The sequence below is a fragment of the Temnothorax curvispinosus genome, unplaced genomic scaffold (genome assembly GCF_003070985.1).
Source record: "Temnothorax curvispinosus isolate PA1 unplaced genomic scaffold, ASM307098v1 QBEX01002262.1, whole genome shotgun sequence".
NCBI lineage: Eukaryota > Metazoa > Arthropoda > Insecta > Hymenoptera > Formicidae > Temnothorax > Temnothorax curvispinosus.
Window position 1 is genome coordinate 136,083 of NW_020212042.1, and position 22,407 is coordinate 158,489.

Sequence of the window (22,407 nt, forward strand, 5' to 3'; positions counted from 1 at the left end):
ATTAAAAGTTCCATTAAAGAGCGTAATTCGATTATATCTGATGTCCGTCTGCGCGCGATCGCATCAACGAATTGCACGTCTCGATCCCTGCGATTTCAAGTGCCGTTAAGAGTCGGGCGACCTTGAACCTAGCCCGTGAACCCCAACCCGAAATTTACGAGCGATCGCGCTCGTTCTTTTCCCCTCGCTTATTTCTCAATTCCCGGCGACTCCGGCGCTCCGCTCCGCGCCGATCCACCCTCCCAGCCGTTGCGTTCACCATCGTCGCGCATATTGTCCCGAGCGTTATGCTCGTTCGTCCTGCTCGCGCTGCCGACGATGCGCTGCGCCGCGCCACGCGCGATGCACACACGAAGGGGCGAAACGGATCGATCGCAGGGCTGCACCGCGTCTCCTCGACGACGAAGGGAACGCAACGCGCGGAACGTTTTCCGCTTTGACACGCCCGGCACCGGCACCGTCGTCTTCGTCGTCGCCGTCGCCGTCGTCCCCGTCGTTGTTTCCTCGTTATTATTCCCCTCGGCGTCGTCGTCAGTTAACCGACGGATAAACGACCGGTCGATTGCGCATCACGTGGGCACAGGATTCACGGCGGCGTCTTCTGGCAAGCTGCTCGCGGGGTGGTTGAACGTCACGGTCTCGACGGCGACGGCGTCGGCGGCGACGGCGGCGTCCCGATGTTGGCAGGCGCGCCCGCACACTCTCCCTCGATCGTCACTGGAGAATGAGAGAAGAGCGACGACGGCTTCAGTCGGCACGCGGCGTCGCGACGCAAACCAACCCGCGTGCATCGCGCCAGATGTGTACACTCGAGTGCTCGTCATTCAGCCCGGAACTTAAACAGTTCAATTTTTCAACTCTGACGAGTCTCGACTGACGAATGATCGAGGGGCGCGCAGAAGCTGGAGGCATTAAATACATCGGAACCGCGGAATCGGCGATCCAATTTTCTCTCGTCGGTAAGTCTCGCTGATATTTATCCGGCTGTCTTTGACTGAAATGATCGATGATCCATGATTATAACATAATAAATATGAGAGAGAAATCCAATGATAGATATTGGCCATTTTTTTCCTTCAAACGAATTGCATTTTTAAGAAACGCCTCTCGCGAGTTTGGAGATGCAACTGGAACATGTTTCTCAATCGAATAATTTGCAATTTTTCGAGAGAAATCATTATACTCAAGTTAACGGAAAATGTGCCAATATATGGTCGGGATCTTTTGTGCCTAATAATATTTTTCCCTTCGCAAACCACATGCCGTTGCCGTTATTGTCGGTCTCGAAACGCAGTCTGAAGCTGAAACTAGAATGGTATAATCACATAATTAAATTGATAATTAATTTAACATTATTGATACTAATGCGCATCTTTAGAACCACTCTGCAAAAGATATGTTATGAAAAATATCACCCCAAGCAGGGTTTGAGTCAGGATCTCCCTATTATCCGGGACGGGAGTCTGTATCAATTTGACGTGGACCGACGGTATATCGGCACATTTTCGGTTTTCTTAATTGTTACCATAATGGTCATGACTCACGTAATATAAAATCATTATATCATTACCGGTTAGAACAAACGGAATATTTCTTTTTGCAAGACGAAACACAGCTCGACGAAGCCATGGGTACGCCCATGCGTGAGGTCAATATAGTACATTCACCAGCACTTGAAAATGCAAAGAGCGCAACGATTAAACGTTGCGGGAATAATTAACACGCCATATACGCGGCTAACACGCATCAAAAAGAATAATTTTGTTACATCGGAAAAGCTTTTGCGTATAATTAAAGATTCGCGCGTCTGCTTCTTTAATTTAAATTCGACCGTCTTCTTTTGCCTGTTAATCCCCATTTCGAACAGGCAAATTGGCACGTTTACAACAAACAAAGACATTATTTTAGTATATTTTATATTTACGTTGTTTCTTCAATAACAGTCCGATTGATGGTTAACATTGTCGTTTAATTTTAAGTTTATTAATTATTTTAATTTTATTGTTAACATAGCCAGCGGTGCTAACTTTCTTTAGTAACCTTTAGATTATATGGTTACATGTAAAATAAAATGTAGGTGCAAACAAAATATTTAATGCACATAAAAAATTGAAAAGAAAACTTATAATCGAAAAAAGTTTGCACAACAGATTTTATTTCGATTAACCCTTCGCAGAACATGTAATTTTGCTGCTTCCATCGAACATGTGGGTCTTTTACGCCAGTTAAGATTTTCAAGCTGTAATAGTGTCATAAAAAATCTGAAAAAATTCAAGTATACTTTCGAAGGCTTTAAGAATCTATTTATACCGTTATATATGCCTGATTTTTGTTTAGGTTTTTTTTATGAGCCGCAAAGTCTCAGAAAAATTCAAAACTGAAATATCGACCGGCTCTTTAAAAACCCACTTGTTCCGCAAAGGGTTAATAAACTCGTTAGCAATCACTTTTCGATGGATAGCGTCTTTCGTTACGCACACTATAAATTAAGATATATGCAACTAAAATCCGTCACATGTTTTTCATAAAATTTGAAATGTTGACAAATTCTTATCTCCATAACCAGAAATTATTTGTGGTTGTTAGACAAACAAAGAAAGGTCCAAATTATTGTGGGGGCGCCGCCTCCACAATAAAATTAATGGGAGGGAGGCCAAAAGGACACTGCCCCCATAAAGTTGGCGCCTATGATTACATGGCAAGGGGAGAGAAATATTCTAATTTTACAGGCATTTCAAAGAAACAATCATATTACTTACAATCATATTACGGTCAAATATAGAATACAGAATAAATAACACGTTACTTTTTTCACTTTTACAAGAAGCATCTTGAAGAAAGACTTTTACTTAGGAGAGCTAAGTTCGATTTTATGCGTGTCATGCCTAGCCCTCTTTTTATCCGTATCTAAGTTATATAGTAATACTTACGCGACCAACTGTTTGCGGATGTTCACGTTCTCGTTTCTTTCAAAGATGCGAGAATCATCCTATTTCGAGAGCTTCGTAGAGAGGAATAGGAGAAAAATACAAGAGGAATACGAGAGGCTCGATTTGTCATAGCAATTATTCTCACATGTATATTACGCGGAGAGCTGACGGCGTCGCTAAAGGAGAGGAATATGTATTACGCATTGTTAATCTAGGCCGTATAAGCCGGCCTCGCCAATTACGCGCTGGCACCATCACCGGTGGCAATAGCATTGAATTTCGTTCAAATTCGACGTGAAGACACGTGACAACATAACGCCTGCCACTCACTCCGCGATAACATACATATTTCTGACACATTCCGGAAAGACGCTCAGCGGGTATAATACTCCCTCGCCGCATGACACATCAAAATTTCCATATACTAATCCATCAAATGTGCCATATTTTTGATAGTAAAAAAATTACAAATAATATCTTCGACTACAAGAGGGCAGAGATAATTGGGTAATTACACGAGTTCTAAAAATGTACTTAATATGTTTTCGTCCACCAATTTTGTCGAAAACATGAATTGTCAAGAAGATGAACACATAATCTTTTTAAGATTGTAATGTATAATTAAAGAGTACAATGCTATGCATAATTTAATCAGGAAATTTTTTCCTACATGCGAAACACGCGATGATGTTTCGTTTCTCGCGTGACAAACGTAATGCATTATTCATTAACTATTTCAACTATTGCATCATTTATACATGTATTAAAGAATAACGAATCAGCAGGTAGGGTAATAAATATCATATTATCGTGTCTCTTCTATATTCCTAAAGGAGATAAAATTTTTTTTTAATTATAAGAAGAGGAAAGGACATATTATATTATCACAAAAAAGAAATTGCCTCTTTAGACGCATCCTCTTTTCTCCGATTAATTAATCAGTCCGGTCGTGTTATGTACGTTATCATTCAAAGACGTCTTATACACCTTTACACGCCTTATATGTGTTATACCCTATATACGTTTTTCTGATGCAATTGCCGTTGCTGCGCGCTGCCTTACCCTTCCACTAAACACAAAGGCGCGTACCACTGTATCTTCCCTCGAAAGAGAAAAATAGAGAGGAGCGAGGAAATAATTTTGCTTCCTAGAAAACGTGCTTAAAGAGAAATATGCCAAAGGAACTTTGAAACCGGTAATTCTAAAAAAAAAAAACAAGCAGTTACTATATTTACGAGTACACATATTCGCCGGTCGTTTGCATATATCGTACGGACGAGTCGCTTTGCAATTTTAAATTCTTATTTAAAGAAGATGCACAAAATTGTAAACACGCCAATTTGTTTACTTGTTTACGTTTTCCATTTCCATGATCTATTTCATCTCATTTTTACAGACCATGTTCTGTTGCTCTAACTTTTAGTCCTTTTTTTTCATCTACCGCGATCGATTATTTCTCGATGCACGTGTATAAGCGCTGCAACGACTCATCATTCACTTCAGATCTGCACTTGCCGATAATTTGCATGTTTTAGATAATTTAGATTATAACTTGAGCATAACTTCTGCATATATTATTTGCAGTGCCAAAAAAATGCACACTGAGAGAAAAATCTATAGGTTTAAATAATCGGACAATCGTTCAAAAATTAACAAACGGGTATAATCCGATAACTTTCAATCGGAATTACAAAAAGCCTATTAAGACCAAAATAATGTCCGATCTATATGATATCCAATTATCAATGATATCTGGATATCATTAATCGGACATTATTTTGGCCTTGATCGACTTTTTATAATTCCGATTGAAAGTTATCGGATTATTCGTTTGTTAATTTTCGAACGATTTATTTCTCTCAGTGCATTAAAATGCGCCAGATATTTCGGTTTCTTTTGGATTTAATATCGTATTGAAATAAAATACCTTATACAAGAGGAAAGAATGCTGCCACTTTAGAAATCCGTATCATTCAAATAATCTGTATATAATTCAAAACTTGAAATCATCTCTGTGTACTTCATACGCTACAACGTTAAATTTCGTTTCTCCAAACAAAAAAATTAAAAAGCTAGAAAGCTTATAGTCTATGAATAGAGAACAGAACAACAAAGTAAAGAGTTAAATAAAATGTGTCGATGATACCGCACGAAACCCTGTCAATCGATTCCCACCCACGGCATCGACGAAAACATGAATGCGCAAAAACGTAATACAGCTAGCGAAAATAGAAATAGAATTATTCTTATCGTTGCGCGTAAAACAAACGACGAGAAAATAATAAAAGGATTAACGCGTATACACATTGATATTTTTGTATTCGTATATATGTGCGTGTATTAATCAATACGGAAGAATCAACGTATCGTATGATACATATTTGCTTTGCGGCATCGCTTTGTTAATCTCATCTTTTCACGTCGAAGCTATTATATATATCTCAGTCCATTTCGATAATTGTTGACATTTGATAATATGAACTATTAGCGGAACTCGCTAACAGCTCACGTTAGGTATACGTGTAATACAACAGCGATAGATGTTCCAAGAGAGAAAGTGCAGTGTGTCTCCTCTACTTTAATCTCTCAGGGTATATAAATCTTCGAATTGACAGACGATATCCAACCTCACCCCCAAGGCTGCGATCTCTGATTTCCAAGCTTTTAAAGAGACGACAGAACGTTCCGCACGCGATACAATTCTCCTCGAGTTTTCAGGTTTTCTTTTTACAAAGCGCCCAAGTGCCATTAGGAGAGTTAAACGAAATTTTATTCTCCAGAGTAATTCCTGATATAATTACGTTTGAAAATTGAGAAGGTGGAAGTACGGTAAATGCTTTCGAAAGTCGGTAGTAATGAATCTGCAGAACACGCTTTTGTGCGTTAAAAATTGTCTTCCGCGGTAATGCAAAATTGAAATTTCATCCTACATTCGGAAATTTGTTCACACAATTGCAAAAAACGTTATGCCGCGCGTTTATCCACAATGTAATTCAAATTTTAATCAGAGGCACAACAAGTTTCAAGTTTAAAAATGCAACCTTCTGATATTCAGCCTGTATGAAATTTCCTCTCAGCGCGCCGAGCGTTTCAAAGGGTGACAGTGTCTACGTTCGATACTAAGGGGGTATTGCTCCACTATAAACCCAGATTCTATTTTTGGCACGTAGTCTAGTCTTTAGACCGTGTATCATACTATTCGCGTGGTTGCGCACGAATACATTGTGCATTTTTTATCCGAAATAAAAAAGATCGTCCACGATCCACGATCTACGATTCGTGATTCTCATTCGCGTGGTTTGAAATTATACTTTGCTATTTTATCATCCACTAAGAGAACCCGAAGAGATCGAGTATATAAAAGAGCTCCTTAGCTTTTCCTTTGTGCCCACTTTGCCTTGTTGTCTCAAGCGATCTAAAAGCAAAAGGCCAACGTTGAACATCACGTCAAAACGCATTTAATGTGTTTATCGGTGTTATGTATCTCGGAAAAGCCCCTAAATTCTTGAAAAACATCTTAATACTGTATGTCTTTAATTAATGAGAACAATATTAATTATAATGTAGAAATTTAACAGATAAACAAAATAAAAAAATTATGCTATTGAAAGTTCTATTACCTACAGAATTCCTTTCTATTTTTATATTAATGCTACATTTTCGCTACAATCACTTATACAAATGCGACGGAAACAGAAATAAATTATATTAAAAAATACGATAAAAATTTAATTCCATTTATCTCTAATATACAAACAATACAAAAACACACGCATACTATATGTATAACATACTTTCCTGGAAATCCGATCCGACAAGATAAAAGGACTTTAAGAAGAAATGCTGGGAAAGAGGAAATAATCGCGAATATCACAGTCGAGAGCACGTAGATTTCCTTACGCAAATATACATCAACTTAACGATGCTGAAAAGTATATTAGGGGTATTCAAATAAGTTAAAGTTTAACGGTTTGACAGGTTATGTCGGGTTAAAGTCGAGTAAAAAGTTAATTAATTAACTTTGGGCGCGCTACTCTTTAAGGTTATGCAAAATACATAAGTGACTTATTAACCTATCACATTAATTTTTGGGTTAAAAGTGTAAAAATTAACTTTTTACCCGACTTTAACCCGACATAACCTGTCAAACCGTTAAACTTTAACTTATTTGAATACCCCTATTGTATTACGAACTGATATGTACTAGACAGTGTTTCTGCTAAGCGAGAATTTTAATTCTTCTTTAATTCGTCCAATAGCGTGATTTCCGAGAATAGTCTTCATTATCTAAATTCGACGTGTAATCTTATGGAAGGAAATTATAGTAAATAATTTAAGATATAGTATTCAATGGGCATCTTTTACTTTAGGAAGAGAAAACGTCGCTGTAAAAATAAATAAAAATACTAAATGTTTAAAATTGTTCATAACGGTGCACGTAGCGCGTTCAATTTTATGTCCATAAATAAGGTTCCGTATTTGGAACGCGCTGTTAACATTAATAATGACACTTTACTTACTTGCCGAGTAGTTTGCGTTCTCCATTGGTATAATGCAAGAAGTAGGAACTATTAACGTTAACACAAACATATAACTCGGACCATAAGCGAGAATACTATATAGCAAAAACTACTTCCGACAATAGACCTTTCTGTAGTCTACTTCAGTTATAGATATTCTGAAACCACTACGAACTCTATAAATGTGTATAATAGCATACGGTTGATATGTCCGTCACTAAAATTAGCGAAGAAATTATAAATAAACTAATACTAAAATATCAATGAACATAACGCAATTATTTTCTTTCTTTCGCATCATTGTTATACAGTTTCAAAAATTCTTATACAAAATAACTACAAAATAGCAATACTCGAATCGCTATTTAACACTATACAAAAAAAAATAAGTATTTTACGTTGTATGATATTGCGATTGCAGATACGTATGTACATTCTACATTACAGAATTCAGTGTGATCGTAAAAACAGCATAAAAAGACTCGGTTCGAGTTGATCGACATATGGGCAATGAACAACGGTCACGAGAACAATGTGAACTAGCAGCTTTTATTAGTAGCTCTGCCGCCTTCGTCGTTTTTTCCGCAAAATAAACCTTGATTTTTACGATTCCGCGCTCTCAACCATTCCGCGTATCCCTTTTTCGAAAAACTCACGAATGCCGCAAGGAGTTACGGCAATTCGACGTCACTGTCACGCCCGTCGATTGATGCATATATAATGGAGAATTATTTTTAGTTATCAGAAAAACACTGCTGCTGGATAAATTGAAGGAGAATCAAATTTCTCGCCCAGCAGACACTCTTTCCGTTCACTACACGTCGGAACGATGTATAACATTTTTTACCAACGAGGCGGTGTTTGCACCTGCAAAAGGGGATTTGTACCGTATCGATTCGTGATTACACGGTGATTCTCGATATAGAAACCTTCGCAAGTGCTTTTATCTCGTCAGATTATGGTTTCTGAGACAATATTATATAGCAGCTCATGCATGTATGTTTTTTGTACTATTTATATATTAAATAAATTAAAATAAATGTTTAGCATATATTTTAATATAATCCATTTCTATTGTTTTCTGCGTATTTGAAAATGTGTATTCGATGAAATTCTAACATTGCACTAAATATCTTTAAGTTGACCAATATCCGCGAAACAGTTTATTGCTGTTTTATGATAATATTGATAAAAAAATTGATAAAAACACAAAATAAATAACAATTTTGTAAATTTTTGTAAATGTTATATTATACGTATTAGATACATGACAGTTTTTGGCTGTTGAGAATTCGTTTGAATAACAAAGTAAAAGGAATTTGACGAATAAATAAATCAAACAGCTTAATTATACTATAAACAATTAAATATGCGATTTAATTAGAAAAAGGAATAATTCAATAAGTAGCACGATAACTATCGTCGAAGAATCATGGCTGTTAATACCGTTACAACGTTACAAAAGACACAGACGACGTGTAGACTTTCGTGACTCTGATACACATTCATTGTGCGTAATAGAAAAGAGAATAAATATGCTTTGATGGTTGGCTAGTTGCTAATTAAAACATTCTCTCTCTTTCTCTCTGGCTGAAAGAGACAGAAAAATGACAATGGTGAAAAACCGTGTCAAGATCTTTCAGTAACGCGAGATATCAATGAAATCCGATTAACGCATTTTAACTATATAGAGAAATAAATCCTATAACATTTAATCCTGGTAAATGCCTGGAAAACAAAGAGAAAATATTTACAAAGAAAAAATATACGAACGGCCAAAAACAGCGGAAAAATATACGCACATTATACAATTCTAAATCGCGCTTATCACGCAGAATGAACGTGTCGTACGATAACGATGTTTGCACCTAATGAATATCCATATACGCTTACACCCACGGATATTTCCTATTCTAAATTAAAGTGGTACTTTATCTTTATAATACCTTGATCTATCGCACATTTTTCACAGATCTTGTTGAATACTAATGCCTCTCAGTTTCTCCCTATGCTTTTTTCTTATCGTTTTCGTCCGAAGCGATTCTTTCATGGCTCATTTTGATACCAGTCAAGAACAAGAAGGTTTATTGATAGTATAAATATTTATCGACATGATAAATAAGGATAAATGATTAAATATTGAATGTAATAAAATATATATCTTTTTTATTATATAAGAATATAAGAATAAAATGTTCGGCACGTGTTCTAATATATAGGTTGCAGTAATATTTCAAAATATCTGTCATAGCATAACCGTTGCTACTCTCTCACGTTCCCCTTTGCATAATACTTATGCAGTTTTACTCAATATAGTTGACATTATTGAGATTCCGAATACGTGACGTTAGTCGAGATCCGAAACTTTCTTCACAAAATTTACGATCCTGTCATCTCCTGCATGAAATCGAAGAACTTTATCTGGGACAAACTTTTTGGGACAATTACGACTACAATAATTAACACGTATTAAGTTTCGCGTCGATCCATAAATTGCAATATTTTGCGCAGCGCTCTTATTAGCAGTTATGTATTTTATGAACTTAATTCACGAAAGAGCCTCTTGCATAATTTTATCGCAAGAGAGCTTGATAATTTAATTACACGGTCACTAACGGAATGTTCTCTCTCTCTAAGAACTCGTAAACTTTCGTTTAAATTACAAGATGGAATTTTCACAACAGGGAAACGGAATTGGCGGAATTCGATTTAAAAAACAAGGCGAAAGAGAACCGCATGAGAGAGCCCTCATTCCAAGCGAGCTTCCCATCGTAAGGTGTAATATTCGCATTGTCAGTTTACTTTGCAGAAATAGCTTACAAAAGATGTAAAAAGATTGGAGAACCGTTGAAAAACTTTTGGCGATAATTTGGATAATAGTTTCACATTTTGTTTTACACATTATCATTTACAGTATTTATACAACCGTCTCTTTCTCGTCTATTTATTATATATTATCTATTAATTAATATAATTTTAGGAAATTTTTATGTGCTGAATGTAATTTATTCTCCAACTTTTAGCCTTTGATACATGAGCGTCAGTCTTTAAAATACTTATTTAATGCGTTTTAAGCATGTTAATTAAACTGTAATTAAAACGGTTTGTGAAACTAACGTAATCTCACTATTTCCGATTAAAAACATTGAACAGCTACCGGTTATGTAATTCGTCGTTCGTAGATAAGAAATCTGATTATCTTCTTACGTCACATGGAGATGAAAAGGAAGGTGGTGAAAAGGAACGAAGACATGAAATTCTTGCGACAAAGGTGTAGGCGAGAAAAAGTCGCATTACAGAAAATCACGTTTTAGGTGAAAAGTGAAAATTTTTTAAATTTAAATTTCCTTCTCTGACACTGAGTCAGAGCTATAAATTAGAATTTACATATTACATACATTAGCCTCTCTTTATTTCAATACAATCTGTTTCCTTTTAGAGCGTCAAACTAAAAATAGAAAATTATCTTACTTTCTAGGAAAATAAATTAAAACTTATTTTAGTATCATAATTTTAGTATAACTTTCTATTTTTAAACACAAAACGCGTATTTGTTTGACAAATTTAATTGATCCGTATTATACAACATGATGTAAGAAGACAGGTGTAGCAAGTCCAAGAATGCGCAGTTGTCATTTTCTTTGATCAATCGGAAACTGGTCCGAAATGTGAGAAGGAACATGGCTTCTATCATGGTAGAAGACAGATATTATTTAGTCGTTGCACGCATTTCGTAATAAAGGTTCGAAAATAATTATCTCTCTTAGTCTCTCTACCGGAAAAACAAAGAGACATAATTTATCTACTATAGTTAGCTTACCAACAGGTTGGAAAAATTGGGTCAATGGTTGCGTGGCAGCAGAGTATGCATGCTTTGCCACTGTTTTAATTTGTGAATCTGATTGGGGTGTATGCTTTCAATTTAGGTCGAAACTAAGAGTATATCAATTAAATTCACAATTAAATTTTACAACAGTTGCAAAGCGGTTTGTTTTTTGCTGAACGCAGCCCATGTTACATCAATTATTTACCTTTTTAGTGTTACATTTAAATAATTACAAGCTTGGTCCGGATGTACTTAACTTATTTGATGATTTTGAACGTGTCACTTCTCAAGATTTAATAGAATAGAATGCACTTATGAACATAGCTGAATACGTAGCGTTTTAGAAATCGGTATAATGATTTGGGAATCCCCATCAAATTTTTGCCTAATCCACCAAACGACTGGCTTTGCTCACTGTCGAAAGGAAATTGTATGTATCCGTCTGCAAGCTTCCTTCATGCAGCAGAAATAATAAACTACAAATTTATGAAATTTCATGGCAACTTCTTTAGTAAAAAAGACAAAATGTTCGATAAATTGACTAACATAGTTTATATAAAAATTAATAATACTTCCGCTAAAGAAGTGATTGCTTGCCTTGTTTGCACTCGAACTTACATAAGATTACGAAAAATTAATAAAGAAATCGTAGAAAATAATATTATTAAAAAAAAGCCAAAAAAATTTATAAATGAAGCAATGAGGAAAATGTAAAAATACGTAAAATAAAATAACATTCTGGAAGAAATGCGTTCCTTTATTTATATAATCGTTTTAATATAATATCACTCTTCTACGCTCTTACACTTTCTTTTGTATCATAAAATATTATAGACATCACTATAACTTTAGAACGGTATTCACGGTATACAAGTCCAATCTTAAATGTTAAATTATAGAAAGGTTTACCTAAAGACGCTGCAAGGGCTGTTTTTTTATTATAGCATCTTATAATAAACTCAAGACAATTTTAAATATATAAGATATAGTGTCAGAAAAGTTGTTCTTACAGTTTGCAATACAAGTTAAATAATTTCTATATACTTCCTCATTATTAATGTTTTTCATTTCCTTTTTCGCCGTATTTAATCTTCCTTTACTACTTATTAATCAATGTAGAAATTGTTCTTTTATCATCAATTTATATTATGTATTACATATTTTTATTAATTTACGAGTTTTCGTATTATATTTACAAATTTTTTAATTTTGTTTGCATTCTTGTCACAGACCTTGACTAATGCTACATTTGAATGTAACGTGATGTTCCGGACCAAAATTTGATGAACTGTCGTATTGTTCGGCCGCCATTATGCGCAATGCTACAACTGTCTTCTTACATCATGTTATACAAGATCAAATTTGATTGATGAAATGAAAGATTGAACAACATACAATACAACGCGAAAAGCAAGGCTATGCTGGATTCATTGTTAATGCGAGAGCATCGTAGATATCGATTTGTATGGCGTGATTTTGCGAGGTTAACCAAGATCAGGCCTCATCGTTACGCTAATAAGCGCCCGAATTACGGTATTGTTTAACCTTGCATTATTACGCGCCATTTGTATATACATATTTCCTTGGGCGTTATCGGATTCTCGCATCGACACCACTTGAATTTATTCGAGCAGAGCAGAGATATTTCCATCATGGTCCTCGAATAATGAGATTTGAATCGATCGATTTTAATATTCCGCACATACAGGCGCAAACTAGATCTGTTCTATCAAGTATGCGAATTGCATTGCAGAATTTCACTGTGTTTGACGGACAAGCAGCACACGTTTGAATAGGAAAACAAGTGTGAAATATTTATTATATTATATTGTACGATTTGTGTATAAATTTGTGTATGATAAATAAATATCATAGCAAGCTACGGTTTTTCGTGGTTATATATTTCAAGCAAGTAGAACAAGTTATAACTTCCGGTTGTAACTTCTCAAGTTATAACTTCTCTGTCACGATGCGTGAGGCTTTGAAGATATTTTTGAAGAGCATAATGATAATAGCATGTTTCGCGCGAGTACTATGAAGTTGACGATGTCACTAATCATAGTGACTACAGGAAAAGCGAAAGGCAATTTATAACGACCCGGGTAGCAAAATGACGTCCAAAGACGGAATTAATACGTCATTTGACGTCACTCTGCTACCCAGGGAGATGTACGGTACTGCTCACACACATACACAATTCACAATTGTTTGATTGATCATTTGATTGTAATTACCATTCTTACGCTGTCTAAGTGAATCTCATTAATCTACCTAATTTACATTTCCAATACTGTACAGTCAACGAACCGACTTTACAAACATCATCCATATTTATTGGCTGTACTCGTCGTGATATTTCTGAATTAAAAGCGTGTATAAATGCAAATCGCGTGGGATGAGATCGGAAAAGAATGCTAACATCTCTAATCTGGATACTTTTAAAGTACAGCCATCAAACTTTTTCATGCTCTATCTAGAAATATCTCATATATTATTATTGTTTAAATCTACAAAGTATCACTATAAGATATCACAATAATGCTTATCTAGAATTCTAGATAGTGCGACATTGCCTATATGTGTAGGACAAATCGATTCATTGCACTTTCACTCATACTGGATGTTTAGCAGAGAATTATAATTGTAATGATTTTTAATACGCTACTTTAAGGAGGTTGTAAGAAGAATCAGAAATGTTAAAAACTGCATAAAGCTTAAAACATAAGCTTTTTTATAAATAATGTCAGCGTGGGAATTTTTTTAGATTTTTTCTACCAAGATTAGCTTTTGAGAGCATTTATAGCAAAGTACAAAATTTTTTAATGCATGGGTTCTAATGGAAGATTCAATGCTGCATATCAAGTATCAACAAAAATGACTATTAAAAATATAAAGAATTGAATATAAATTTATGTTTAATATATGAAGAATATTATTCTAAAGTACCTTTAAAGATTTGAAAAATATAATTACATAATATTTTTTGCAATATTGAAATTTATTAGAACCGCAGTAATAAATCGATATCAAAACGTGTATTTAATCAAAATTTACTTAAATAGCAACAAAAGCTATAAGCTTCGATATAAAATATATAAACTTCTTTTATGTCATATCTCAAGTATATTGGCTGCAACTGCTTTGCTGTATAAAACACATAGAGAATAATGCGATAAACTTTTACTGTGATATAAAAGTGACATAAAAGTGACATTAAAAGTTTTTGAATTCTGTTATAAATGTTTTCAGAAGCTAACAGAAAATTGCAAAGCCAGCATAGTTTTGCTTTTCGCATTGTTTGTTGTTCATTAATCTTTCACTTAATCAAGTCATTTTGATCTTGTATATACGGAACAATTAAATTTGTAGAACTAACCAGAAAAAAATCTAAAATTTTTACATGCTAACATTATTTATAAAAGAACTTATATGCTTAAAATTTTATGCAATTTTTATAACATTTCTGATTCTCTTTACAACTTCCTTAACATTTCTTTTTAGTTATTGGAGTCAATTCGGTGTTTCTCTATGAATATATAACAATAACCTTAGAAGAAAATGGTTATCTTTTTTCCGCAAAAACGCTTTTCATATCATATATGGGAAAGTAGATCGCCTCGTAAAATCGAAATCTGACACGGGCCATTAACGAAATCGAATCACGAACTTAACAGGTTCCCACACGGCTTAGACGCATTCCTTAAGTCGCTATCGTTATTATCTTGTGTACCAATACTTTTACTTGCATTTCTTCTATACATCTTTTTATATATCCGTTAAGTACTATCTTATGTGAATGTGTATACTTTACATTTGCACTTTTTATCATTACGTGTTTTGAACGCAGTTATATTATAGGTCAAGAATTCCAACTTGTCATGTTAAAAGCATGTGGTGCTGCAGAATACAAAATGCTCGTGTCGTGTACGTTGCGTACAAATTCAAGAAGTTTTCTTATTTCCGTGGATAGTTACGTTCCGTGAATACATATACGTTCGTACATGAGCATCCATTTGTACCGTGGGTGTTTTCACATATTTATAAGTAGTTGGATGATAAAAGAAAATGTGAAGCGTAACGATTAAAAAAGAAATAATGCTCAATCTTCTTACGTTATTCTCTTTTTGAGAAAAATTAAAAAAATTTTAAATAATAATCACTATATCATTAAGCAATATTCAAAAATTAAAGTATTCATTAAAATGTGCTACTATAAAAACAAATTGTAAAAATGCTTGATCTAAAAATTATGTAATATCGTTATAGGAATAAAGTTTATTACGCTCTTTAATTTTATCTTTATAAGAGGAACAGATATAATGTTGCACTACTTATTACAACTTGCATATTTAAAAAAGTTAAAAGATAAACGATACAAAGTCTGTTAAGTCAGATATCATCATTTTAGCACCATGCTCAAAATGTGCCAACAATTAAAGCGAAAAAAACGAAGTCCACATTTCATATAGGTCGCTATAGATAGGTTTCTGGTATAGGTACTACAGCTGAGCGCTTCTGCTAACAAATCGATGAAACCTATTAACGAAACGGTATCAGAAACAGCCGTGACCTGAAAATTAGGTGATATCTGTCGTATGCATTCACCTTCTGTATTATCTTGTATTACATTATGATTGTTTTCACGCCATATTTTATAAAACCCTTTAGTAACATAAAAGTTGAAACAAAATAACCATAACTCAGAAAAATTTATAATTTGCTACGTTATGATGGAAAGACTGGCATTCCTCGTACGAATGATAATTTCTAATGTTACTTGATTTGCGAGGAAAAATTGTTTAATCAGCTTAGAAGAAAATGTCATTTAAGGTCCGACCCATGGGGCTGGATCTTGATTCTTTTAATCTTGATTCCAAGATCCAGCTTGGACCGTAAATGGTATTTTCTTCTAAACTGATTGTACCTATATCAAGACGGTCTTGTTACCCTTAATAATGAAGAATTATTTGGGTATTTCTAGAAATAGATTACTTTGTAGAAAGCAATCAAATATCATTTAGCCTTTCGTGAATAAACATTGCCATTTTACGTAGTTCTGCAAGAATAAAAGAAAATTATTCTTTAAAAACTCATTGCTCGAATTAAAGAGAGAAAGAGAAAGAGAGGCATAATGCTTTGAGATCTATAGAAATTTGCTTACACCGATTCGTTCAATAAGCTACTTATAATTAAAGATAGAATATAAATACAATATAAACGGAGTTTTTGTGTTCGTAGCAATTATAATAATCACAACGATCTCGACACGGCAAATTGTCCGAAGCTTATGAACTTTATTGCTGCATTTTTCTTCGAAAAACCGAAGAATCTTTTCAGAAATAGAGACACGGTTCAATACACATACTGTATAATGCATACTTTGAGTCGAACGTGCGACGGGTGCACGGCAATGTACTGGCTGGAGATAACTATATGAGTGCCATGGGAATACATCGAGGAAAACCAGGCAACAAGTTAGGAAGCGAGGCAGGTAGGCAGATAAATACGTAGGCAGGTAGGAATAAGGAAGAAAGGAAAGGGGAGCGAGAAGCAAGGACGGTGCCAGTTGACCTGAATAACGTGACCCGTATTTGCTGCTGCCGTAGTTTGCAGGATACATCCCGGCGCAGGCTGCCGGCACCCTGCGAGAGGTTGTCAACCTATGTGGGCGTAGCTACGAGGAACTACGCATCGAGAGCTAGTTAATATTCGAGCGGCGATCTTACGAATTAATCGAATAATAGATCCGCTGACGGACACGCACGACTCACCGTTGTAGCCGATATTCGCAGTGATTGATCCGGCAGAAACTATGAAACTCACGCGCGAGGATGCGACGAATGTGGCTACTGGCTGTATTAATAGCAGCCGTGTGTGTTTAAATAAATGTAATTTAAAAATAGAACGGAGAGAGAACAGGAATATTCGGAGGACATAAATACGACCGTTCACAGTATCCAGGGCTATCTGTTCGATATAATTAGCGTACCATTGCTACAACACAGGGATATCTTACCGCTGGGAGATGCATTAAATCCCAATTAGGTTTTCATTGTAATAGAATAGAGTATCAAATATTAACACAGAGTGCTCGACGACTTCTCGAATCTCCATAAAACGGCGTGCTTTCTACAAATTAGATAAATAAACCAAAAAATATTTGCTTCAAAAAAAAGATTTTTATATATCCATGTGCCGTATATGGTCACATATTTTGCCCGATTTATAACTTGTAATAAATATCCAGTTACAATATTTAACTTTATGACGCAATTTGATCAAATACATATATATCAAGGGATAATACGCATAGACCTCGATAAAATAGCCGCTATATTTATTTTATCGTATATGCGTACCTTGTAAACATAATGCAAATATTTACAACACACATACATGTATGAATGACGTGGGTGAAAAGTCTTCGTGGGTGAAGAATCTTTATGTACGATGGGTATGCTTTATATTTTGCTTCAGCCCAGCATGGAATTTATTTGCCACCGACGCATCTCGTTCAATTTTCCTGCGTCTACCGCGATGCGTGATTCTGGACGAACGTGACTCTCATATACAAATGGAGATTTACAAAGCCCTTTGCGCAAGCACGAACTCCTACATGTACTCGCTACACAATTTACATCCTATACGAATCCTACGAATTAACCAATGTCGCGACAGGAATTCAATAGACTGTTAGAAATTTTATACTAATGAAAATCAATCAAGTTTGAGAGTAAGTTAATTTATTGAAGAAGATAATAGAGAAGAGAGTGGGGGAGGAAGAGGAGGAAAAAAAAGGAGAGAAAGGGAAGTTCACGGAAAAGGAAGAAGTTAATTTTAGAATTTGTGAAAACGCAATTACGTGAAATGAATATTTACATGTTTAAATTCTTTTCTTCCTCTCTTTTCATTTGCATATAGATTGATTTACATTATAAGCATAAAAATTATGAAATTATATATACCAAGGTGGTAAAACTATAAATATATTTTTCTAAAAACAAAATTTTTTAATAATGGTATTGCGATCGAAGTACATTACTATCTCGAAATCTTAATTTCCAATATTGAAACTTGTATGCAGAAAAACGGAAGAGAAAAGTACGTGTGTTTTGTGTTTTCTTCGATTCTTCCATATACGCGAGCTTGTTGAGAAGGATGATCGTTTATTGATGCACTCCGTTGAAGATTAAAAATTGATCGCAACCGTGGCGACCATGGTCGAACTATCCAGTACAGGGTCAAGTGTACCAGACATATCGCCAATTGTTTGCAGATCCACTTCTACGAATGTCAGTAGACTTACACTCATCATGCGCGCGCGTTGAACGTATCTCTTAGATATAATCTTCTGGATAAAAATACGATATATGTTAAAAATAATATTAAACGTTACACGTGGATGTGAATAATGTTGCACGTTGCACGATCGTTAATAGTGAGATGCACCAGCGCAGAGCGTAATTGCATTTAAAGCTTTTCAGAAGTACGGATAATGTAATAGTGAGAGAGAGAGAGAGAGAGAGAGAGAGAGAGAGAGAGAGATTAATAATTATTTTAGAGAAGAATATATATTACATTATTGTATAAATATGTGTAACTTATAGAAATGTAATGATATTAAACTTTTAATTTGGTATTCTAAGAATAAATACAACAGGCAATTATTATTGATTTTCTATAATTAATAAAAGTATTAATAAAAGGTAAGAAGCTTTATAGATCAAAAATTATATAGTAAACATATGAAGGTGATATCACGTCATCTCAGGCGAATTTTAGCCGTCAAATCAATGTATCACCGATCGAAACTTCGTAATAGATTTACGAATCCGATTTTATTAAACCCAAATTGATTGAAACACGGTCTGATAGGTCACGTTAGGTCACGCGATGTGTCCGAATAAAACTGTAATGATTTGAAACAATTAAGCAAAAAGACGCAAAAAGGAATCAAGCGAGTAGATATCGGTGATACATTAACACTTTTTGAAAAAAATAAGGAAATAATACTCGGTATTTTCCCGATGCTGCAGTAAACAGACAATCGAAGTGAAAAGCAGCTTCTCAGTGACCGTGGCCTTCTGGGAAATCTGAGAAGCGGCTAGGGAGGAAGCATTGGCAACGGGTTCAAGGCCGGAGACGCGACGCGACGCGACGCGACGCGACGCGACGCGACGCTGGGCGTCACTTCGTCTCCACGTGCCGCAACTACAACTTTTATTCCGGGCGACAAGAAGCGCTGGACAATGAACGATTTTTATACCGGGTATCCAACAATCTTAAACCTTTCTCGATACTCAACATTAAATAAACATCTTGGTAATTAAACTGCGAATTGAGATTCTGAAAGATAACAAGTCCATTTAAGTGGGCTTAACTATATCTACAATATAATTGTAGATATATCTGTTCTGTAAAGAAAACTTTATAGGGGCTACTTTTCTTATTTTGACACAGAAAAGCTCGGTTTTTTCCACATGAGAGCTGACTAATTTATCAAGGCCTGCGGATTTACCGTGTTCATTATTTACGCGTGAGCCACGGTGAGCCGCCAACATGAGTACGAACAAATTTTCGCATGGCTGATAGAGTGAATTATCCATCGCGTAAACGCGTAAACAGTGCGTACATAAATTAACTCGAAAGTTACGTCAAAAAATGCAAAATTCATTGCGACGATAACTTGACACATTTGTGCAGAAAGAAATCAACTATAGAATTTATAAAATATTCCAGTTATTTTCAAGCAATTAATAAAACAACGAGATATGCATTATATAATACTTAATTGTAAGATATGATATTAATACAATATACTAAATTGTTTTCATTTTATATAACTGTATAGAATTCATTCATAATGAAGACTGATCGCTTGTCTTTTGAATTTTGACTTCCTTGATCTCGTTTTGTGCTTGGAATTAAACGTATAACTAAAATGGATGGAGTGGATTTTACCGCAATTGCAATATAATTTGTGCGATGAAACCGCAAATCCTTAACTCATTGCTAGCAAAGTGGATGTCATTGTATCGCGGCGTGTATATCGATTTTACATTACCGACACGTGTCGAGATCGTAAATCACGAGTCGAGCCATCGAATTGAAAAATAATAGATTGAATTTATCATAGTATTAGTATGGTATTAGCTCTAATCTTAATTAATCCCGCCCTCGTAAATAGCGATTATCAAATGGACAATTTATGTGTCTCGGTAGAGGTTGCAGGATGAGCAGCTTGGAGCAAATCGATATCTCACGTAGTCATGCGAGGTTCAACGTTCTCGCAAAGGTCCTTGAGTATGCTGTCAAGGTATCGTCGATACGGGCGCTCGTCGACCTAGAAAATTACGCGTATCGTGCAGATGCAGAGCATCAACGAATGGAATAATGACGATGCCTTTAAAATCTCACTGACAGAAATTTATTTGTGAATACTTCAATAAAAGACAAGTTTTTCATCATCTGACGAGCAATTCTTTTATAATTGCTAATAGGTTTCCCGATATTTCATCTTGTGTGTATCATTTATTAACATATTTATAGGCGTATTAATTTTTAATCGAGTGCGCTCGTGTTTACAAACGCTAATAATATAAAGTTGAACAATGGATAATAATGTTGAATGTTTTATTATTAGCAGCATGCTTAATTAACTTTAATAAATTTTACATTACGCGCGGCGTATAAAACATTTTCCAGCAACGGTATCAATAATATTCTCGTACAACTTAATATCTATATTTTTATCTATATTACATGTATATTACAATGTTTTTGTAATTATTTTCATTTAACAAAATTTTCTTATTGAATTATGAATAAGTATCAAATTTATTGAATTAAAATAATTGTTTAAAAGTGCGGTTTATTAACAATCACTCGTTTTGACTTCAGCTCTAGCACGACTAACAAGTTAATATGTGCGCAAACACGTTTTTCGATGTTATCGATATCAAATTACGAGGTTGCTCTCGTGATTATACGTGTTCTATGTATAGGGACGAAGGTGACTAAATCCCAATTTGCGTCGTTAATGTCCAACTGACTGATTATTTGCGATACGCATGTCGTTAGTCACGAGACACCCTCGCAGAGCGAGCCTAGGTGGCAGAAGATGCGGTGTGGTAGTCGTGGGTGTTTCGTGGCGCCGTGATGGTGGTGACGCAAACATTTGATATACAAGATCAAATGTACCCCATCCACAACGCTATTCAGTAGCTCGCTTACTCAACAGTGTGTGCATCGAGCAAACATTATTAAAAGTCTGTAGAAATACTCTTTGATAAGTTCCCGTTCAAGTTAATTGCATCCTAATAAATTTATACTTTACGCGCCTGAATTACGTAAACGTTAATATACATGTTTAAATCCGATGATCGAATAATTATCCGAGCAATTATTGAAAGTATGAGTATTAATGACATCGCATTATTTATTACGCGTGATAGTTATTATATATTGGCGGTAACAATCAAAACGTAAAAAAATTAAACTGTAATTTACAAAAAAAATATATCATTGATATAATAATAATATGTGAAACAGAACCGTTGTGATATACAATTAATTAGAGAGAAAAACGGCGTTTACGGTCAGGACTGGATCTCTCGGTAATCTAATAATAATATTATGTGAATTTTTATATACTTTTTCCAAACTCAGTAAACAGCGCATCGATTTCTTTGTCGATCTTTATAAAATGCAGCTCTTAGCTAGTTGGCACAGTAAATACACATACTTAAATCAATAAGCGACTTAAATTTTAATGCTAATAAGCATTGTTGATATACCTTTACGGTACAACGTACGATGTATCGATCGAATTAAATTTTTACCTCGCGATTGTAAGTTTAACTGAAAAGGTACTTTTAATACTTCAGAAAGATCTTTCTCCAGATCATCACAGGCGCTTCCGGGCAAATTTAAACGTGCACATTATTCAGATTTTCCTCATTTAAATAAGAGCAGTAAAGAAAGTTATAGAGTTAAAGAATCGATTTAATTATAATCTTTTTTATTATGTTGTTTTACTGTTAAATTCTCATTTTCGTGCTTAATTAAATTATCGCGATGAAGAAGACCTACAGTACAGTCGAAATCCCACAATGTTTCCTTAACCATTGGA

At 34.9% G+C, this 22,407-nt stretch overlaps 1 protein-coding gene across 3 annotated transcripts in view; it reads left to right on the forward strand.

Moving 5' to 3' along the window:
• The first annotated feature begins 729 nt into the window (after window positions 1–729).
• LOC112468942 overlaps window positions 730–22,407 on the forward strand; it is a 40,510-nt gene continuing 18,832 nt past the window's right edge. For 2 of the 3 annotated variants that reach the window (XM_025038373.1, XM_025038374.1), the window contains exon 1: window positions 730–959. The gene's annotated coding sequence lies outside the window, so the exon portion shown is untranslated. Of the gene's footprint in view, window positions 960–19,490; window positions 19,546–22,407 lie in introns of those variants that run through there. The other variant, XM_025038375.1, reaches the window with a different exon arrangement.